The sequence below is a fragment of the Eretmochelys imbricata genome, chromosome 10, assembly GCF_965152235.1.
Source record: "Eretmochelys imbricata isolate rEreImb1 chromosome 10, rEreImb1.hap1, whole genome shotgun sequence".
NCBI lineage: Eukaryota > Metazoa > Chordata > Testudines > Cheloniidae > Eretmochelys > Eretmochelys imbricata.
Window position 1 is genome coordinate 10,113,144 of NC_135581.1, and position 23,074 is coordinate 10,136,217.

At 46.2% G+C, this 23,074-nt stretch overlaps 1 pseudogene; it reads right to left on the minus strand.

The window, feature by feature from the left end:
• Positions 1-7,217: 7,217 nt before the first annotated feature.
• On the minus strand, positions 7,218-19,728 carry LOC144271398 (cytochrome P450 3A5-like; annotated as a pseudogene).
• Positions 19,729-23,074: the final 3,346 nt, after the last annotated feature.

Below are 23,074 nucleotides of genomic sequence, written 5' to 3' on the forward strand. Positions count from 1 at the left end.
TTAATAGTATCAACTAACAATACTTGTCAGTTATGTGACACTGGCAGACCAAGTGCCAGCTCTTGCCAGGCTACAGGCATTAGCTAAGAACTGACAAACTCATAGCTGGAAACCAGATCACTTATGTGTTAGTGTTGCTCAAAGTAGGTATTAGTCTTATAAGAATGTATTCAGTGTTTAGATTCTGTAGAATGTTTGTAAGTTATTACATCCATTAATCTTATTGGTAAGGTCTGTATTCCATGCTATAAGGAAGAGCAGGGCCTCCCTATGGAACAGTCCACCAAAGAGGTGATGGAAGGCCCACTGCTGGTACATATGAAACTAGCCAGGATTAAACATTTGAGATTATACTGTAGGGACCAACCCTATAGTGTCAGGAGGACTTGGTAGCTCTGATCTAACAAGTATTTTCCATCCTGACATGCTAGGATTTTCCAGTAATTTAATTGCAAGCAGCTGTGTGCTGGGTGTGATGGTGGAATACATAGCTATTTGCCTTTGCCTTCAATCAGAAGTAGAACTCTGACATATGACATTCAACCGACATGTTTACGTAAACAGTAAAAAAGTGGTTAAAGAAGCCGTATTTTACTTAACGTTGTACACTCCACTGTAACTTGTCAGACAGGTTTACATTATCCCTATAGGGCATTAAAGAGTGTCATTTAGAAATGAACGATCAAACTATTTTTACACGGGCTTCAGCCTGTACAGAAAACCATATAAATGTGCTTCAAGGAAGGAGTAATTGGATGTTGACATGGGATGGGCTAACTGCAGGATGTTAGAGACTGATTTTACAATAGGAAGCACTGGTCTAGGAATCAGGAGACCTGGATTCTCATCCTAGCTCTAGGGACATTAGCAGCAATTCCAGCCTATATTCTGCACCGTAATCCAGAAGTACTTACATGCCTGTTTCCAAGTTGAATCCCACACTTACACTTTGGCCTAAACCTATTTGAATAACTCAACAATATCATGTGAGTCCCTGGAAGCGTGTGAGACCTTATCTACGCTGCACTTAAAACTTAAAACTTTTTCCTTAAAACTTTTGTAGGTCAAGGGTGTGAAAACGTGCCCCCCCAGTGACAAAAGTTTGAATGACAAAAAGCGACAGTATGGAATTTATTCTTGCACTGTGACCATTTATGTTAGTTTGACAGGAGTTTATTGTGTGTGGCAGGTGCCAGCACTGGAAATGGAAGTCTTCTGTTTATCCAGAGAATAGGCACAGTAGGTGCAAATTTACCCCATGCTGCCTGAATATTGCCTTGGACAGATCACTTGATCAGGCAATTCAGGTTCTGTCTCATTCAATCTTTACCCTGTGTGACGTTGTTTGATTAACCTATTTCCATGTCAATAATTGTTGCTACCACTGTTATATAATTGCAACAAATATGGTACAAAGGTTGTGAAGTAAGGTGTCTATGGAAAGGCTATGATTTGCTGAATATGCCTATGCTATTCGTATGCATGTAACATTTTTGTATTTGAAGTTATGAGCGTTGGCCCTGTACCTGGATTTCAAATGTTTGCTCCTGGGGTAACGCCCACAATGTAGCTAGCCAGCACATCTTGGAGCAACTATTCAAATTGAGTGGCCCATCAAAAGAACATTTAACTCACAATGGAAGACACCCACCTACCCTGAATGGACTTTCCTGTGAACATGCTTTTTGAGGTATAGGTCATGACTTCTGCCATGACTAAGTGAAGTCATGCATGGACATGTGACTCGCCTATGTGACTCCAAAATCCATTTTTTACCTGTAATTTTCCACTAGCTGGCCTGAGGGCTTTGTTTGAAACAATGGGTTTCCCTCCACATGGCAGAAGCTATAAAAGGTCCTGAAAACACCTCCATTTTGCCTCTTTCCTGCTCCAGCCTCCTTCCTGCTCAGGCCTCTGGATTTATGCTAATGGAAGCATTCTAACCAAGGGACTGAGGATCTTCCAATGATCTGGAAGCAACCAGAGACTTGACTTAAGCCAGCAGTTTATTCCACCACGGCTACAAGCCTGAACCAAGAACTTTGAAATTGTTGTATGTATTTGATGCCTTTAAACAATTTTAACTCTCATCTTTCTTTCTTTCTTTCTTTCTTTCTTTCTTTCTTTCGATACTAAAGGATTGGCATCAGCGGGATTTTTGGGTAAGATCTAAGTATTATATTGACCTGGGTGTGTGGCTGGTCCTTTGGGATCAGAAGAACCTTTTGTTTGATGCGACTGCTTTAAAGAACCACTCAACTTTGAATCCAATGTTTTTGATGGGGATACAAGGACTGGAATACCTAAGGAAACTACTTTCCTGACTTCTTGTTAGCCACTGTGGTGAAACAGACGTTTACTTTTGTGGCTGGTTTGGTATATCCTATGGAGTATTAACCACCAGTCTTGGGGTATATTGGCCCTATTTCTCAGCACTTTGGCCTGACTTTGGCATTCTCGGTTGTGACCCATTGAGGCACGGTTACACCCTGTTTGCCTTCAGCAAGCTGACTGCTGCTGGTTGTGTGATATAAACACGTCTGTTGAGAACTAACTTGGGTGAGACCACGGAGTCATTTCACATAAGCCCCAGCAGCTGTCAGAGGGTAACATCCTGTGATTGCAGTTTTATTCTTAAAGCCTGTTGAATTCAGTCTAAAGCTTGCCACATGTATCAGCAGTTCAGTTATTACATCGTTTGAATTCAGTGTAAATGCACTGTGACCAAGAGACAGAGTGGAGTGAGTTTCATCATCCAATTCTCCATGTGTAGAGCTTTGCTGCATCCACAAAACTGTGGAAACTGTAAGCTGAATCAGCGGAAATGATGCAGGATCAGGTTGTCAGGGTACAAACACAGCTCTGAATGGCGATCAGAGTGGCTGAATTCCTTTGACACTGCCAGAAAAGTAAACTGTTTATTACTAATATTACCATGTTGTTGCAATGCTTTGCTTGAGAGAGAGAGAGAGAAAGAAAGTGACTATCCTGAGAGATCTTATCAGTAAGGTTGTACTTTATACATATGAGTGTGTTTGGCTTAGTTGTGAGACATGTGACTTAACTCAATATAGCAACGGAGTGAGCGGAGAGCGCCTTTGCTGTTCTCAAAGCCCCTTTGAAAGATGTTGGACATGTAGCTGAACATGGTTGGTTGGGACGTGGCTTTCTGTGCAGCAGACAGCAAAATACAGCTGAGTTATGAATTCATAGCTGTGATTCCTGAACTGCAATACTGGGTCCTGCTACTGTTCCATCTGACAGACTGGGGCACCTCTCAAGACAGGGACCAGAAACCTCCTGAGCCTTGGCACCACAGAGTCAGTGGATTCCCCCTTTTGGCTCTTCCTTCAGAGGGCTGAGCCTTGCTTGGGCTCCCTCTCAATGTTTCCTGGTCTAGCTGCATGTGCCTTATATTTAAGAGAGAGGAGAGAAAGAGCTTAAAATATGTAAAGGGGGTTGCTCTTAGGTAGAAGCAGCAGCAGGAAGCTGCAGCACTGAGGATTATGAAACAAAAGGTGGAAGCAGTAACCTCAGACGTCAGAATCCATGTCTGCACTTTCAGTGTTCTCTCTCCCAGTTCATAGCTGGCTCCCCGAAATTTAAAAAAAAAAAATCCTCCTCTATCTCCCTTTAGGTAAGAAAAGCCCTATATTGGGAATGTCATCCTGTATAGAAAGCATGTTATGTTTCCCGAATGTAGTGTTTTACCAAATTCCACAAGGATACAAGTATCGAGAAAATGACGTGTGTTCCTGTACAGCTTGCCACACGCAATAGTAGAAGAAAGCTCCGAAAATTGATGGTTGGTATAAAAGCCGTTTAGACAGTCTCCAGAGCTTTATGCAGCCTTTTCTGAAGGATTGGTATACTTCTGTTGGTTAATAGGATTCAGAAGTATCCAATTTTAGGATCTGTGTTTCTAAGCTGCAGCCAGAAGTGGCTCTTCCTGCTGCTGACATAACGCTATAATGCTTTGTGTTCTACAGTAAAGATTGATTATAATAATGATTTTCCATCACAGAGGAATCCCTAAGTGCATCGCAAATGGTACAGATTGTAAAGCATATATGGAAATCACTTCTCCCACCCTGAAATTCAGCCATTTTTAGGGAAAACCGTGGCAGCTGTTAAATAGTGCATAGAAATAACGTACCATAAATTTTATAAAAGGACGTGAAATGTATTATATCACAGAATATGCTGAGCTAATTTACAAGTTGGACAGGGTACAATAATTAGAACACTGTACTCTTGTGGAAAGTGCCAAGGGATGAGATCTCAGGAAGTCAAGAGCTCGGTTTTACATCTCATTTAAAAGATGGCACCCCCAGTAGTTCATTGGTTCATACTGGGGTATTTGCTCATTCCTGACTCAGAGGGAAGAGGGTCCCCACCTCCGTCATTAATGTAACTTCCCTGCATCACCTGGGATTTCCCTAGAAGTCTCCCATCTCGCTAATGACAAAGCCCAACCCTGCTGAGTTTGGGAGATGTAACGAGATTCTGTGAACTGCACGGACACTGGCTCCAATGCCCTGGAAAAGGATTGATTTGTGTGTGGAAGAGGGGGGAGTGGAATCAGATGTTGGCATCATCTCAGTGCAAATGATAAGGAATTATGTTGATTTTTATTTTAATTTTATTTTAATTATCCTTCTATTAGTACTTTTTGGATTAGTAAATATGAAATCACACCACATATTATACAGAGCATTCAGCATTATGCTCGTTTGGAATCTAAGAATGACAAGGTCCAGTGAGCCTTCTCTGCTCTCAGTATCCAACAGAGAGAGACATCCTTCTTCCAAACCCAAGTCTTTCCCAGCGCTGCACCTTGCCGTATTCCTACAATTCAAATCAAAGTTATAAAATGGAATAATAGAGAACAAAGTTAAAAAATCATAACTGGGCTAATATCTGTGTAAAGATATTACACAGGAGACCACTGGAGACCACTGGATACAATAAGCAAACAAACAGAAAGAACACATAATATGCTTCACTCCCACTCTGCAAACCACTGCTCATAAATGGTAACTGCTTATACCTAGGCTGCTCAGGTTAACTCATCTGCAAGCTGAGGCATGTTACAAGTCTTTAGTAATAACAGCCACCCAAAAACATACCAGAATCTAGCTAAGTCAGCTCTAGAAATTGGTCACATGCATTACTGCCTGCAAGGGTGTGGTCACTTTAACACCTGACAGAGCCATAATGCTGCAGCATCACATGATCCAGGAAAATAGCCCTGGATGTCACCACCCAGCTGGGGTTGTAAAACCAGAAAACAGATTGGGCCAACTTGGCAAGAAATAGGAATGGGGACAAAATAGGCAGCAACAGTCACATATGGGCAATTTGCTCTACACTTTGATTTCAATTAAAGTGCCAGAAGAAACTGACAATGTCTGAGTAAAATTGCTGAGCAGGGTCCAGTATCCAAAAAGCTTCATAAAAGTACCTGAACCTAGCAGTGCTGCTGGTGTCTCAAAGGCAGTGCTCAGCAAAAAGGGTGATGGTCATGATACGAGGGGTAGTCAGGGCTCACCTAGACTAGGGTAATTTGCACCGGTATAGCACTGATGTATTTACATTGGGGCAAACCCTTAGTGTGGGCACGCTGCACTTCTGCAAAATGGGGTTGGCATCAATGCAGCTTATCCCAGTAAAGTTCCAAGCCCTGTTTTATCCCACTCTACAGCATCTGCTCTGAGGGGGTTGCAATGTGTGGCTCCACTGGGGTGAAGCAATCAAGCAGAAGCAAAGCCTCAGTAAGGGGAATGTATGAAAGGAAACCTCACCACTCTGACCGGCACTAAGAGAGAGAGAGACCCACCTGACCCAACATCATCCTGACCTCTCCTTCTAAAGCACCAGATTGCCCAGAAGGCTGGCAGTGACTTTGGACTAGGGTCAGAAACACCATCAAAGAGTCTTTCAAACAAGCAGAAACCTCTGATGCAGCGACAGAGACAGTGCTACTGTAGCAACAGATGACATAGCCATTGAGGCCAGCAGGCTCTTTGACGTCTGACACCTGGTTTACACTTAATAGGTAGATCGACCTAGCTATGGAGCTCAGGGGTGTGAAAAATTCCCGAGCACCCCTGAGCACGATGGTTAAGCCATCCTAACCTCCCGCGTAGACCTGGCTTGGCAGATGGAAGAATTCCTTCATCAACCTAGCTCCCTCCGAGACCAACCCCTGGACCGTGTGCATCTGTCCACATGCTGCCTTTGTTTTGACTTCCTCTTACCTCATCTCTACATTCCTAACTTATTTGGTCCCTTGCTATCTAGTTCATAGTAAATAGTCCCCGGGGTGTTCTCCCTCTTCTCTTCGCTGGCTCTGACATTCTGTCTTTTCAGCCTACTACCCTATTTACTTATCGTATTTAGCACAAAGGTCCTGTTTTCAGCCTGATGATTCATTTACCTTCCTAATGCTGTCTTCCAAAAAATGTGGCCTCCCCCCACCCATGTATTAAATACTCATGTCAGGCTTCAGCTGCACTCCCTCTCAGGGAGGTGGATTACCTCCTACATTCCTACAGAAAACCCCCTTCCATTGATGTCAGAAGCGTCTCCATTATGATGCTACAGTGGTGTCGCTGCAGCTATGCCACTATAGTGTCCATAGCATTAAAGCAAGCTCAGGTACGTCTACCCATGTGGCAGTGTAAAATACCCTGGGGCATGTGATTTTTATATGGAGTCATAACAACCTCAACTTCGGATGAGTCTAGCCAGATGGGAGGTGACACAGTTTTTGTCCCAGTGCCCGAGGCCTGATTCTCATTTATGCTAAAACCTTCTCTGGCAGTGTAAGGGGGCCTGAAAGCGGGTGCATACCCTTAAAGGTCCCTTTAGACTGTCCGAACAGCGTAAAGGGGTCTTGGTATCAATGAGAAACAGGCCTGGGTCTCTATTATTGCTTTATAAAAATTGAACTCTGCTCAGCCTGTACTTTGTGTGGGGTTTTTTGGTAGAAAAGCCATGCACAATCTCCTGTTGGACAGAAGGGCCCATCAAATTTGGTATGCTGTATAGTCACAAGGCCCTGCTTTTCATGACCCTGGGGCTTTTTCTAGATATTGCTTTTGCTTTCCCTATACAGTTTTACATGGCTCATTCCTATTCTCATGTGATTGATAGAGAGACGAATGAGGCGGAAGGAGCAGGTGGCAGCAGCCTCTGATCCGTTGCAAATTCTTTTACTCCTCTGGATCGACATGGGTTCTGGGGACCATCTTCAGAATGACTGGCTTCTTGGGTTGCAAGAAACCCCTTGTGTCCAGCACCAGAGGGATCTTCACCATTAGTAGAGAAAAATGAAAAGAAAGCCAGAGAATGCGGGGCGCTAGGGAGGGACACAGCAGACATTATATTCCTTCTGACAAAAGCCCAACACCCTGGGAATGTCTACATGTCGGTTTGGGATTATGATTCATATCTTGAGCAGACATACAGGCTCTCTGTCCTCGAGCTAGCATGCAGAAAATAGAAGGTAGCCATGGCAGCGTGAACAGCAGGAGGAGCTAACTGCCCCGTACATACCTCGGGTCTCTGACGGACACGCACTCAGAGAGGCTACACTCTATTTTTAGCATGCAAGCTCAGAGAGTGCTAACATGAATATGTATCCTTGATCTGCCAGCTCCAAGTGTGGACATACCCTACAAAGCATCCACTCATGTCTCACACCTTTTGCTTTCACTCATTTGCATTTTTCTGACCTACTGCATGAGCCCACTGTTGCCAAATAAGTTGCTACAGGTCCAGTGAGAAGGGTGCAGTACAGGTATAATGTTCTCCAGTAGCAGGAGCAATATTGCCTTCAATTCTGCCCCCCCCCACCCCCCAAGATACTGATATATTGGGAGGAACTTAAAGGAGAACCACACATCTGATGAGGGAACTGGACATACAAGGAAAGGTTTCACGAGGTAAATCTGTCAAGCTTGGCTGAGCAATGACTAAGCAGAGACATGGTACCAGTCTGTTAATAGTTGATGAGTGTAAACACGAAGGAGGGAGAGGTATTGTGTGTGACATACAGGAGTAATGGAACAAAACTAAGAAAGGATTATCAGACTGAACAGCCAGAGAAACTTCCTGTCAGTGAGATGCACCAGGCTGTGGAACTGTCTGTCCCAAGGACAGGCTGGAAGCATCGAACCATGAAACTTTTAAAACTAGTCTGGATAGAACAGCAGAGGATGGAGTGCTGGGAACAGCCTTGCACTAGCAGAGGATGGGCGGAGATGGTCTATTTCCCTGTCTAGCTCCTAGGGGATTCAATGCTGCTGAGATTCACCAGTGCAAGCAAGATACCCAGCATCTTCCTTCCCAACAAGACAACATGAACACATCAACAGTGCAACAGGTTGCTTCAGGCTTCATATGGGCTTGGACCAGGAATCCTGAGTAACCTCCTGATGTCTGAAGTTTGGCTCTCAGCACAGCCTGCATCACTGAGCTCAAGGGGAAAGCAGCTTCTTTGGGCATATATTTTGGAGTGGTATTTTGGTGGGAAAGCTGGAGGAGCTACATAAAGCTGCTGGCATTAGTGATATGATACAAATTTAAATAGTCTTCCTTTAATTAAATTAAATGGATCCATTTCAGGACTAGAAAAGTGTCTTTAGACTCAGGGGAGGCCGGGGAGGCCAGTGGATTGTTAATGGGCTGTTACAGTCTTTCACCTCCAAGGTAACAGGTCAGTTATCGGCAGCTCACGTCAGTAGAGTTTAGAGCTGAGCACTCACAGCCAAGAAAAACTTCTGTAAATATCTGTTTGCTTTTTCAGACAAATCTGGTTTGAGCATGTTCTTGGCCATTGGGCTCATCTTCCCCCAGCAAACAAGCTCGTGGACAAGGGCGTCCTTGGAAACGGCACATTCTATTGGAGCGTTGTAGAATATTCACAGAAAGCCAATCTAGAATTTGAAGTTGCAAGAACCTGCCCTGAAAACCTAAGAATAACGCTTGCTTAGCCTGGGAACAGAACAAACTGCTCCCAAAGCTGTTACTGACAAAGAACTTACAGCAGGGATTATTTGACATATACTTTCAAGTAGCAAATTGCACCTACTTTATGTCAAATATAAATAGCACCATCTCCAACTTTCTGAGTGCCTTGCTCAACCGGTACATGTATGAAGCTGAAGCCCAAGCAAGACTGAGGACATGCTGACAGGAGGAAGGAGGTTGTTTGAAGAATTTGCCTCCTCTATATAAGATCTCCCAATATTGAGGGTATCTGTTTTCAGATGTCTAAGCAAATGTCTACACTGCAAAAAACATTCACGGCAGTGAGTCTCAGAGCCCAGTTCTACAGATTCAGGCCTCCCGGGCTTGTGGTATGGTGCTAAAAATAGCCATGTAGAGGTTCCCAGTCGGGCTGGAGCTCAGGATCTGAAACCCACCCCCCGTCTCTGGCTTCAGAGCCTGAGCAGGACTGTCTACTTGGCTCTTTTTAGTGCCGTAAACCCTTCTTTAGACCCGAGCTGTGATACTCGCTACTGTGGGTATATTTTTAATGAGCGGATGTAGATGTACCTTTAATCAGCTCACAGTCTTGGGGTCCTTTTAGACTCAATGTTAGCAGATACCCAAATAACCATGGTAACAAACAAAAAAACCCCCAAACACCACCACATGCCTCTAATCCACGGTGAAATCTTCCTGCTTTCGTAGTGTGAAGGTAAAACCAACTCTGCCTACCAGGTTCAGTGCTCCAGAATCTATCAGCCTCTGAATGGGGAAAGGGATTATGTGCGTGAGAAACACAGTGCCCCATCTGTTCTGAGACACAGGTGACAATGCGCACATGTGATTATCTCAACGAGACTATGGTAGCGTGACGGGGGTATACAAACCCTTCATTGGGCAACAAGGGGTTAAGGAGCTGCTCTGGACTCAGCTTGCCCTGCCCTACCACGCATGTAAGAGATGCACAGGCTGGAGGAGGTGGGAGCAGAACAGCTCAGGGGCAGAGCAAGGAAGAGAGCAGACCTGCAACTCGCAGCTCCTGAGGGAAGAGCTGAGGGAAGGTAGGCTCTCTCCCTGAGGGAGGGGAGGATCTGCGTCAGGGGCACCCTGAGGGGGAGCCATTCCCCCTCTCTCATGTAGACTCAGTTTATTGGTACAGAGTGCTAACTGCGGACAATAGAGGGGGTGACCTAGGGAGGGCTGGCTTAAGGCTCTTCTGGGTGTTGGAGCCCTGTGTTGCCCTCACAGGGCCCTGGGCCAGAGCCCGGTGAGGTGGGAGGGGCTGGGCTCCCCTATCAAAATCCCCTCTGCAGTTCAAAGGGCCTAAGCCCCGGCCGCTAGGCAATGCTCCCCATGAGTGAAGAACATCTCAGGTAGTAAAACAAACAATACAGATACAAGGATGGATTCTCACCGGGGTGTCTTTGCAGGTTCTGAAGGAAAACCTTTGCAACAGCACAATCATGGCCACTTTCAGGCTGAGAAGGGCAAACTTCATTCCAATGCAGTTCCTGGGATCAGCTCCAAAAGGCAGGAAAATGTAGGGGTCCATGCTCTCTCTGTTCTCTTTACTGAACCTGGTTCCAATCAGAGAAAAGAAGAAACAAGTTAGGAGAAACTACTGTCTCAGGACCTGTCCTGTTTGTTGGATTTGGCATGCTCAATGGATTGGGAGGAGGCAAAGGCCTGTTTTGCATATTTCAATCAGAACTTATCTATTTTCCATGTTCCTCCATCACCGTACAACACCCTCCCACCCCCTTCCATGCTGGTGCCTAGAATTAGCTGTATATCTCCAGGGCTTTCAAATGAGCAGGAAGTCCTAGTATATACTTGTGATTTCATGGGAACTCTTCTCAGAACTCAAATTGAAATTCCTCTCGTCCCAGAAACTAAACCCAGAGTCCATATCACAAAAAACAGCTCTAGATCTTCTACTTATAACAAGTAAATGGCCAAACAGAGCAAGTGTCTCTCCCTGTCTGGTCTGCACAAGAGCTAGCTTTTGAGACATGCCGCTCAGAAGAGAAGACATATTCTTTCTTTGTGCTGCAAACCAGACAGGATCTGTAAAATAAAAGAGCTTTGCCAGTGAAACATTTCAATAATCCTAAGTCAAAATGACAACTTATATTTTTATAGCACTTTCCATGCCAAAGTACTTCACAGATTTAAATGGATCTACAAACTAGGTAAGGCTCACGACAATCACCATTGAAATACAGACTCTGGGGTAGAATGGAGCAGCTGTTTCATGGCATACAACAACACTACACAAACGGTTAGACAAGGAAGTGAAGAAGAATACTCTAACTGTAATGGGAAAATGTAGGCAAGGTAGATTATTATACCCCAGGCTGGACTTTAGCCAGAATACCCATACTCTTATGAAAAGCAGCATGGGAACATTAATCACCACAAGTGGACAAAATTTCTATTTTACACTGCATCTGAACCAACAGTACCTCCAGAAGGGCAGCACTCTAGCTTGAGTCTGAGGTACAGGTGCAATGCTGACCCAGAGGATCGTGTTCCACCTGCTGAATTTCCAACACTACTTCCCAGAGCGCACACACACAATGGCAGGTGTTTGTTGGATCTCGCCCATCCAACTGCTGAGGTGGCCCTACCATGGCTAACTTGGGAGAGCTGTTTGGAGCTCATTGCAAAGAGGTTAAGTTGACTTCAGAGTAACTTGCGCGAAACTTCTAGTTCTTTAGTCATTTTTACGTTATCCATTGAAAAGTGGTGCTATCTTCCATCAGTTGAACCATTTGCCAGCCATGTATCTGATACTAGAGCAGAGTTGGCCATCTAGCACAGTTCTCATCACTGTGCATAAATCCCGTTGGGTAATTACAGTTTGTCTGTCTAAGATTCCTCATGCGGGTTCAGCTGGACATGTTATTCTTCACGTCTCCTCCTAAACTTTGGCCCCGGGCTGCCACGCACTGTTAAACAGCTGCCCTGTTTCACTCCAGAGGTGGGTGCATTTCAATGACTGAGGAGTAATCTGCAATAGTTTGTAAAGTTTGGGCTCTTCACATGAACACTGCTATATAAATGTCAGCTCTTAATATCATTATTGAGAGAGACAATTGTTCCTGGCTCTCTGTGCCAACTTGGAATGGCTGCTGGGCCTTTTGCAATCCAGTGAGGGTTAGGCCACCTAATTCCATCAGATTCTTGCCTCATTTCTCAGGGCCTGACACATCAGTAATTCCTGAGCAGGGAACATTTCATAATGTGAACTGGAAAATTAAATTTTATTTTCAACACTTCTTTGCCCTTCCATCACTGATCTGCATGGCACTGTGCCAGTCACCCGATTGCTCTGGCTTTAATGTCTGGCCATAAACCCCTCAGTGCTATAGCTGCTGAGAGCTGGTTTCAGTGTCATTTTCTTCAATACAGTTCATTAAATTCCATGCACAGTTTATGGATGTAGATCATAAAACTCCCCGCGTGGCAACGGCAGGACTGGACGTCAGACATTAATAAATGCCTCATTTAAATGTTATAGTCACGCTTCCCCCACCTTTGCTGCCATTTTCACCCACACACTTCAGGAGGAAGCAGCATTTCTTCCCCCTCCCTGGCCCTGACCTCTCGGGCCTGAACTCTTCTGGCTCTGGCCAGTATTCCGAGTCCTGATGCAGCACGTAGGCTGGGATCATTGTCACGGTGCCTTTCGGAATGGTCACTCCGTTTATCTCAATGGTTTTCTTGCAGACTCTTTCTATCCGCCCACCTACGGGGAAGAGCCTGAGGGTTTCATTCACTACCATGTCGAGATACTCCATCTGCAGGATGGCGTCATAGGTGGGAGCAGCCTGGGGAGGGAAAGGCAGAGGGAACCAGATTTTCAGGTACAGAGGAGGCCATCTCAGGGCTTGTCTGGCTGCATATATGCACAGTAGCCATGCTAAACAAATCGGGATGACCATGGGACCCGGGGGCAAATTGTCCTGTCCACCTCCAGCAGGACAGCACCCTCTAGCATGAGACTGAGGTACTGGTACAGTGCTGACCCAGAGGGCTGCTCCTTTAAATACTGCAGCATGGGGATGCCAATGGTTAAACTGGGGCTAGTGAGATCCCCTCAATCCCCATCCTTGGTCCTGCCCCGCCATTCCAGGTGCCCCCTGGCACAGACAGGCAGGTCACACGAGGGAACTTCCCTAGACGTCTCTACTCCCTGATGCACCCAGATGCTATCGAAAGACTGGGTTGCTATGGCCAAAGGAAGCCCAGGTCACAATGGTGCATGGTGTAGGATTGACAGCCCTGGTTGGGGAAACCTCCTGTGTACAGAACAGATGCTCCACCTTCCACCCAGGTTCAGCTAAGCCCCCGCACAGCAGCGACCAGGGTGCATCTGCTGGACACAGAGCACTGCAAACCCCTCTAACCTTGTTGGGAAGAGCGGCGTCAATCTCCTTCTGCAGTCTCTGCTGCACGTCGGGGTGAGTGGCCAGGTTATACGAGAGGAAGTTGAGGGTGAAGCTGGTGGTCTCATGACCAGCTAAGATAAAGACAAGGGCCTGCGCCATAATCTCCTTGTCAGACAGAGCTGGAAAAAGAGGCAAGAAAGCACACAGGGAGGGTGAAGCCTCCCTCCTATACACTGCCCAGCTCAGATGAGAGTCCTACCCGGGCATCCATTTACTACAGTTCCTTTGCTGATCATTTAAGTACAATAGCGAAAGGTCCATCTGACATGGGTTAACCCCTCTAGAATCCAATAAGCAACAGCGGCAAGTGGTGGACTTGACTCCCCTCTCGCCCTGCTGTAAATCAGGAGTAACTTCATTAAAATCAACTGAGTCACATCCGTGTCCGTGAGGTGGGAAACAGGCCCATTGAGTTTACTCACTGCAACACAGCAGCCTGAAGAGCAGGGGTAGGAGAGACCCTGCTCTGGAGAGGGTTTGCGGAACTGCACTCTTGCTCCACAGTGGGTTTGAAAATTTAAGAACATAACAGAGATATTCATAGGTGGACAGATGTCTGATACTCTCCCCTAGGCTCTGAGGTGAGCTGCAAGCTCCTGAGGGAAGGTTTCGACTGTGCTAAGCACGCTGGCAGCACTCTGCAATAATTATTATTTAACAATTCTACTGCAGCAGTGTCAGAGGCCACAGCAGGATTAGGGCCCCATCGTGCAAGGCGCTGTACAAACACAAACCCAAAGAGCTTACAAACGAAGAAGGAAAGGGATAAAATCAAGCTATTGTGACAAAGTTCCTCTTCTGCCTTGGTGGGTCTTGTGCTTATTGGCGGATTTGCTCGCCTCAGAGATTCACGGCAACCCTCAGTCTGGCCACTTTTGCTAGTGGCTCAAACCTGCCATTTACTCAGATAACCTCATCACTGTCGAGCATGGGGAAAAGGAGGAGAACAATCCCCGCAGTCTCTGCTGACCCACCTAGTGGGTCAGGGGTAGGCCAGGAACCTTCCCCTCTGGTGGGACCAACAATCCAGGTCACCTCTTCTTGTCTCAAATAGGGAGTTGAGGGAAATGGGGGGAACCCGGGCCCGCCCTCTACTCAAGGTTCCAGCCCAGGGCCCTGTGGATTGCAGCTGTCTACAGTGTCTCTTGTAACAGCTGCGAGACAGCTACATCTCCCTGGGCTACTTCCCCATGGCCTCCTCCCAACTCCTTCTTTGTCCTCACCGCAAGACCTTCCTCCTGATATCTGATAACGCTTGTACTCCTCAGTCCTCCAGCAGTATGGCTTCTCATTCTCAGCTTCTTGCGTCTCTTGCTCCCAGCTCCTGGCACACACCTCACTAACTGAAGTGAGGTCCTTTTTAAAACCAGGTGCCCTGATTAGCCTGCCTGTCCTAATTGATTCTGGTAGCTTCTTAATTGGCTCCAGGTGTCCTAATTAGCCGGCCTTAATTGGGTCCAGCAACCTCCTTGATTGTTCTGGAACAGTCCATTATCCTACTCAGGGAAAGGGGACCTGCTTAATCTGGGGCTAATATATCTACCTTCGATCATTCTCCTGTTGCCATCTGGCCTGACCCTGTCACACTATGTCCAAATTTTACTTATATGACACACATTTTTATACTTTATTATGAATTGTTTTAAAATATAATAGCTACATCGGAACTCTTTGATTACCCTTGGCCTCCCTTTTACTCCTGGCTGAGTTTCTTCTATAGGATCTTGAGGAATGGCATATAGGAAGGGAGAGTAGTTACTGGCTTTCCGGGGGGCAGTGGGGGGGCGGGGGCGTTCCATGTACAGAGGAAGACAGGATGAAAAGAGCTATGGGAATGACGGACAAGTGAGTGATCAAGGCTAAAGTCATTGGTAGAGTACGGGAGGATATGGCAAGAGACAAGGGTAGAGAAGTAAGGATTTTTTTTTAAATTATAGCAACTTGGAGCACCTAGGGTCAACTCCTGAGTCATCTGCCCTGCTGGCTTTGACTCAGATTTCACACAGGTAAATCTCCAGTTCGGTTGATTAAGTGCCTCGGGATTTGCCCCTCGCTCATTAGGTTTGATTCTATCCGATTTCATGTGTAGCACAAATCATTACTGTCCTGATTCTCATGAGCGCTGAGAATTGACAACTCCCATTGGTTTCAGTAGGGATTATGGGTGCTCAGCATCTCTGAAACTCCAGCTGTCAATTCCCTTTCTCTATTTCTGAGAGAGATCCAGATCACAGCATGGATTTCTGGAAAGCACAGAACTTGCTTTGGCGGGGGTGGGAGGGAAGGAATTTCTGGTCATTCTCCTGATGTGTACTAAAACTCCGTCCCTCCAAAACCCTATATGAAATATCCCAGCTAGTGGCTGGGAGGAGGAGGGGCCTGTAGCCTTACCTTTATAGGAGTGTGTCTTCTCATTAGATTCAGAGCTGCCATCTGAACTCTGTGCGTCAACCATCAACTGCAGGAAATCCACCCGGACCTGGGGATGGAAGGACAGAGTCAGGGCAGAGCTACAGCACAAAGGAAGGTGTGCTTGCAGTGCAGGTAGGCATGCCTGTGCTAGCTTTAATCTAGCTAGCACAGGTAACAATAGTAGTAAAGACATGGTGGCAGGGACTTCAGTGCAGGCTAACAACCTGAGTACATACCCAGGGTTCCCTGCATGCTTGTACTGGGGCTGCTAGCCTGCACTGAAGCCCATGCTGCCACGTCTTCACTACTGTTACCCATGCTAACTAAATTAAAGCTAGTGTGGGCTATGCTCACCTGCACTATAATCACACCTTCCTGTGCTGTGTAGGTGCACCCTCAGAGGAGCAGTGGGTGGAATGAAAGGCTAGTCCAGCACAGGCTTTCCCTCTGATGCTTCAGCCCCAGTACCTCCATCAGTCCAGCAGTATAAGGAGGATGTGAAGGAAGACCTCAAAGTATGGTGGCTAGGAGGTTCCTTAAGGTGCACGCTGGAGACCCATTTTGAGCAAGGGGATTACTTTCTTCTCATGAAAGCCTGAGCAGGACACTTATCCAGTCTCACCCAAATTTGGCAAACTGGGAGCTTGTATGGAGTGTCGCCTCTGGGGACAGGCTCAGAAACCTTCCCCACACACGGTATGAACTACTCAATTTCCAGCGTGAGGAGACATACCCGTGCTAGTTCTGACTGCATTAGCGTGCTAAAAATAGAACCATAGCCGCAGCAGCATGAGCAGCGGGAGGGGCTAGCTACCTGAGAACGTACCTAGAGTCTTGGATGGAATTCTACTTGGGGAGTGTCAAGGTTCCTTCCTCACTCTGAAATCTAGGGTACAGATGTGGGGACCTGCATGAAAAACCCCCTAAGCTAATTTTTACCAGCTTAGGTTAAAACTTCCCCAAGGTACAAACTATTTTACCTTTTGCCCTTGGACTTTATTGCTGCCACCACCAAGCGTCTAACAAATGTATAACAGGGAAAGAGCCCACTTGGATACGTCTTTCCCATCAAAATCCTCCCAAACTCTACACCCCCTTTCCTGGGGAAGGCTTGATAAAAATCCGCACCAATTTGCATAGCTGAACACAGACCCAAACCCTTGGATCTTAAGAACAATGAAAAAGCAATCAGGTTCTTAAAAGAAGAATTTTAATTAAAGAAAAAGTAAAAGAATCACCTCTGTAAAATCAGGATGGTAAATACCTTACAGGGTAATCAGATTCAAAACATCGAGAATCCCTCTAGGCAAAACCTTAAGTTACAAAAAGACACAAAAATAGGAATATACATTCCATTCAGCACAGCTTATTTTATCAGCCATTTAAACAAAACAGAATCTAACGCATATCTAGCTAGATTACTTACTAAGTTCTAAGACTCCATTCCTTTTCTGTTCCTGGAAAAACAACACACATACAGAGAGAACCTTTGTTCTCCCCCCTCCAGCTTTGAAAGTATCTTGTCTCCTTATTGGTCATTTTGGTCAGGTGCCAGCGAGGTTGTCCTAGCTTCTTAACCCTTTACAGGTGAAAGGGTTTTTCCTCTGGCCAGGAGGGATTTTAAAGGTGTTTACCCTTCCCTTTATATTTATGACAGGGCGCTTCGCCCTTCCTGCAGTTTGAGCTATTGCAGCCACACTTCTAATTTTAGCACACAAGCTCCGTCGGAGCTGGCATGGGTCTGTTTCGTGGAGCTGGAAATTACATCTCCAGCTTAGTCATACTCTCAGAGCAAGCGCATGCATGCTAAGGAAGACGAGGTGGGCCAGACTGACCGAGTGGTTGTTCTTCTGCCACTCCTTCTTGATGCTCTGGATAATGTTGAGGAAAAGTCCAGGAAGCCCGAGGGAAACAGACTCACGTTCATCTTATCCAGCACTGGTGTCAGGAAGGGGAACATCACTGAACAAGAGAGAAAGGAAACAGTTCCCCTCGTGGTTAACAGGCTGCAGCTCAGCAAAGAGGGCTGCAGTGGGATGTGTGCTCCAAGGCACAGCGGGAGAGGGGGCAGAGTCCGGGTAACTTGCCAAGGACAACTAGCCTGCCAAATGACCTTTTTCTGGTGCTTCTGGCTCTAATGACAACTGGTGACTCCCAATTTATTTCACCTAGTTCAGACCCCTGGTCAAGAGGGATTACAGGAGTCCACCGCTGTGGCGTGGGTGGGAATTTCAGTTGAGAATCTCCTGACTTTTACCCCTCCAGTTAGCCAACTGTGATGCCACATTCAGTGTAGTTGTTCTGCCAAGGGAATAAAAGTTCTCCCTCTTACCTCTGTATCCAGTTATTTTGCCTGGGTGCTGCAGACTGAGCTGGCCAAAGGAATGGGGGAGAATCTCTCTGTATAAGTATCTTCACAAATCTGTCAGGGAGGGCCTGATCTTACAAGGGGCTGAGCACCTCCTGAAAAGTGAAGGGGACCCTGAAATCCCAAAGGAGATGATGGGAGATAGGGTACACAGGCCCTAAGGCACTAATCTAGGAGTCTGAGTCTTTAGGTGTGTAGGATCCTCATACCTACTGACAGGAGCAGTGGGTTAAAGAAATTGAATGAGAGATACTTCTTGATGTAGGTGACAAGGGGGTCGTTGGGGTTGTTCATGGAGTCGATGTTCACACTAAATGAAGTGCTGGCCACCACGTCCAAACTGTAGGTGCCGAAGATGCTGAGGAGAGAGGTGGAGAAAATGAATGTGAGGAACTCAGCAGGACAAGGGGATCCTCCCTGGGAGAATCCTCAACACAGAGAACTTCCCCTCCTCAAGGACTCAATACCCCCCAAACCTGGCACCTTGGTTTATTCATAAAAGGAAAAGATAGAGATGAGAGCTAGAATTGGTTAAATGGAATCAATTATATATAGTAATGGCAAAATTCTTGGTTCAGGCTTGCAGCAGTGATAGAATAAACTGCAGGTTCAAATCAAGTCTCTGGAGTACATCCACAGCTGGGATGGGTCTTTCAGTCCTTGGTTCAAAGCTTCTGTGTAGCAAAGTTCCTCCAGAGGTAAGAAGCAGGACTGAAGACAAGATGGGGGAGCTGCAGAAGCTTTTTAGATTCTCTTGCCATGTGGTCTTTCTTTCTTTGTTCCAAAGACAAGCTGTCCATCACATCGCATGGAAAAACCTCAGAGTTCTGTCCATAGGCATGTCCCTGCATACCTTGCTGAGTCACAAGGCGTCTATGCCTTCTCTCAATGGGTCAGTTGTACAGCTGATGGTCCTTAATGGGCCATCAAGCAGGCTAGGCAGAGCTGACACCAACTTCTCTGGAGTGTCACCCAGAAGCATAGCATAAGTTTCAAATACAGACAGTATAGAGCCAATATTCATAACTTCAACTACAAAAATGATACACACATATAGACAGCATAATCGTTGTCAGCAAACCATAACCTTGTCTTAGACACCTCATTTGCCACCCTTTATATAAGGTTTAGTGCCACTTCAGGACCTTGGTTGCAACAATGATCTATACGGTCCCAGATTATGTCAATAATGTCACAAGGTGCTTGCTCTGAAATGCTGATGGAATTTAGAGCTTGTTCTTTGCTACCGTGCACTGCAGTTCAGCTCCATCCTCCTACCATCCAGTGTGCTGGGCTCATAAAGAGAGAGATTGAGGGCAATTTAGTCATAAAGGGAACTGGCAAAAACTGGGGAAATGTGTCCTGTTCATACCCAAAGTGGGGGCCAGGACTTGATTTTGACAGGACCTCAGCAGCAGCCTGGGACTCTGCTTTGTGAGGGCCAGACAGAATGGCAACTTCAAAGGCTGCAGGTTCATTTTGGGATCTAGAAGCCATGATTTCTTGAGGGGGTTGTAAAGCTGGGGAAAGGCGGTCTCCCTTCCTTGGCTGGAAAGGCTTACTCGGAGCACAGGGGTACAGTCTGGACTGCACTGACGGGAGGTGCCATTATCTCCAGTTTAGGTGGAAGGGGAAGCACTCCACAGACAGAAACGGCATCTCTGAAAGTGCTGCTGCTGAGGAACAAGGGAGAGCACAGAGAGAGGCAGTTTGTGCCTCCCTGGGACACCCGGCACAGGCTACAGGAGTCCTGAGGGCCGCTCAAATTTGTGTCTGACTACAATGACCCCTATGGGGGTTGGCAGGGGAGCTGAATCTTCAAGGAGCAGGTCGGGCCCAGCCATGCCTCCTCCAATCCTTGCTATGCCCCGACTCCATATCCCAGAATGCCCCTGTGATTGTAGGGGAGCAGCTCCGCCTAGCTGTCAGAGTCACGTCTAGGGGCTCCCTGTGCTGGAGGTATTCCTGGGGGGGCCCTCATGCCTGCCCTGCAACCTTAGCTGGCACAAGGGGCTGTAGTGCTATGTCAAATCTGGCCCAGAGGGGGTAGGACTGGGCTATTTTCTAAGCTGCTGTGCAAACAAAAGATCAGAGCTCTATCTGCCATCATCCCAACACTGATCAGAGCGTTACAACCCCATCCGGAAACAAAGGGTGAGAGAAGAGTGTGATGGGGTGAAAGGGTTAAAGGCCAGCTGGGCACATTCAGTCTACCTGGGCAATAGTCAGACCCTAGCTTGTCAGCCAGAGAGGACGGGACTGAAAACGGACGGGGTGATAACTCCACGGACACCTGGGCCTTATAAACAGGCTGAGAGAGTTCAGGCAAGCGGGCTGCTGCAAAGGGCACTGTTAGGTTACGTCTACACAGCAAAGAAAAACCTGCCACTGGCCCGCGCCAGCTGACCAGGGCTGGCTCGGTGACCCTCTCACCCTGCAGGGTCCTAGAGTCTGCGCTCCAGCCCGAGCCTGGAAGTCTACACAGCAATGAAACAGCCCCGCGATCCTGAGTCGGCTAGCCCGGGTTTTTCTTCGCTGTGTAGACGTACCCTTAGTGGCTAGAGGCCTCAGGGAGACTTAGGTTGGGTGGGACAGAGCTGGAGAAAGGCAGTGGAACCCCAGGGAAGGGTTTAGCACAGGACCCAGAAGATAGGCTGACTCTGGGACTTTGGACTGCACTTGGACATTTATTATTTTTGGGCCTAGTCACTTCTCAGCTGGAGGGGCTGAATGGTGCCCAAAAACAGATAGCCTGCCAGGGGTGCTAAAGATGAAAACCCCTGCATCATTGTTCCCTGACACCAGAGGGCACTCTTGAGATGAGCACTCCCCATTACAAAGAGCCTTTGAGAGACACAGCGGAAGATCTCAGTGTGTTCCAGTAGCCTCAGTCATATTTTCAGCACAGAGGAACTGAGACTGGTGAACCTGGGCTGCCCTGAGGAGCAGATACGTCCAAAAACAGGGTGTGTTCTTAACTTGAGTTAGCTAGCACACCTTTTATTCTGCAGGGAAGACAACCCCTTAGTGTGAATCCAACCTAAAGGCATCACCTACACTTACGGTGACCATCTTTGTTGGATGGAAATAAGGGAAAACCACATGAAAAAATTGTCAATGCTTTATTTTTAGAGGCATTTTAGGGACAAGCCATTTCCCGTGGCATACCGTGTATCTTTCTCCAAAGTGAACATCTCTCCTGTCCTCAGGTGTAAAGTGTAATTATCAAAAGCTTCAATGTAATGTTTGGTTTCAGAGCAGCAGCCGTGTTAGTCTGTATCCGCAAAAAGAAAAGGAGTACTTGTGGCACCTTAGAGAGTAACAAATTTATTTGAGCATAAGCTTTCATGAGCTACAGCTCACTTCATTGGATGCATACAGTGGAAAATACAGTGAAGAGATTTTATATACACAGAGAACATGAAACAATGGGTGTTACCATACAGACTGTAATGAGAGTGATCAGGAAAGGTGAGCTATTACCAGCAGAAGAGTGTGGGCGGGGTGGGGGGCGAACCTTTTGTAGTGATAATCAAGGTGGGCCATTTCCAGCAGTTGACAAGAACGTGTGAGGAACAGAAGCCGTCAAAAGCTTATGCTCAAATAAATTTGTTAGTCTCTAAGGTGCCAAAGTAGTCCTGTTCTTTTTGCTGATACAAACTAACACGGCTGCTACCCTGAACCCTTAAATTCTACAGAAGCTGATTGGGCCACTAGAGAAAGGATGCTACCATATACTGCACAATATCCATTCTTACTCCTGCTCAATACAACTCTCATGCCTTCACTTCGGATCACTCTGTGACACTGCACCCCATATTCTTCACAGTGATATTATGATGATATGATTATAGCATAATTATGATGCATTTTATACAAGATAAGTCATGTGAGGTGTCACTGAAAAAGTTATAATTTTCTGAATATGATTATCCTCTTTGTATGCACATATCACTTTTGTATCTGAAGTTATGAATATTGACTATGTATCTGTATTTCAAATATAGGTACACCTGGGTGATGCCCACTAGGCAAGATGCTTTCAGTCTAGACAGTGGGTGGGGAAGGGCCTATTCAGGGTAATGGGTCATTAGGAAAAACAACAGGCCTTAGGAGAAGCTTATCCCCCACCTGGTGAGCCCTTTTGAGAATGCTACAGACATCCGGTAAGTAACAGCTGCTATGACTCTATAAGAACATGTGACCAGGCCACATGATTCTGAACTCCATCTTGGGATGTCAGTATTTTTCCATAAATCAGTCTGGGAACCAAGTTTTGAAACAAAGGGTTCCCGCCATACGCTAAAGCTAAATAAGGCAGGGAGTGACATCATCTGAGGTTCTTCACTCCCCACACAAGAAGACTCTTGGAAACATCTGAGGAACAAAGACTGAACCGGGGGAAGTGCTAAAGGGATTTTTAGCCGGTGAATGAAACACCTGGGGATTCCAAGCTGTAAAGCAAATGCAGCTTGCCCCTTAAGAATCTGCATCCTGCTTGTATCACTCCTCAGGGTGAGAATCTGGTAATTCATATCCAATCTATTTAGTATATTAAGCTTAGTTTGCATTTTTTGTTTATTTGCTAGGTAATCTGCTTTGATCTGTTTGCTATCACTTATAATCACTTAAAATCTATCTTTTGTAGTTAATAAACTTGTTTTTGTTTTAATCTAAACCAGTGAGCTTTGACTGGAGTGCTTGGGGAAAATCTCTGCTTGGTTACCACAAGTGTGCATTGTTCTCTTCACATTGAGGGAGAGGCGGACCGGGTATTAAACCCATATACTGGCCAGATTTGACCAGGGCAGGACGGTACTGCTCTGGGATCCTAAGCTGGGAA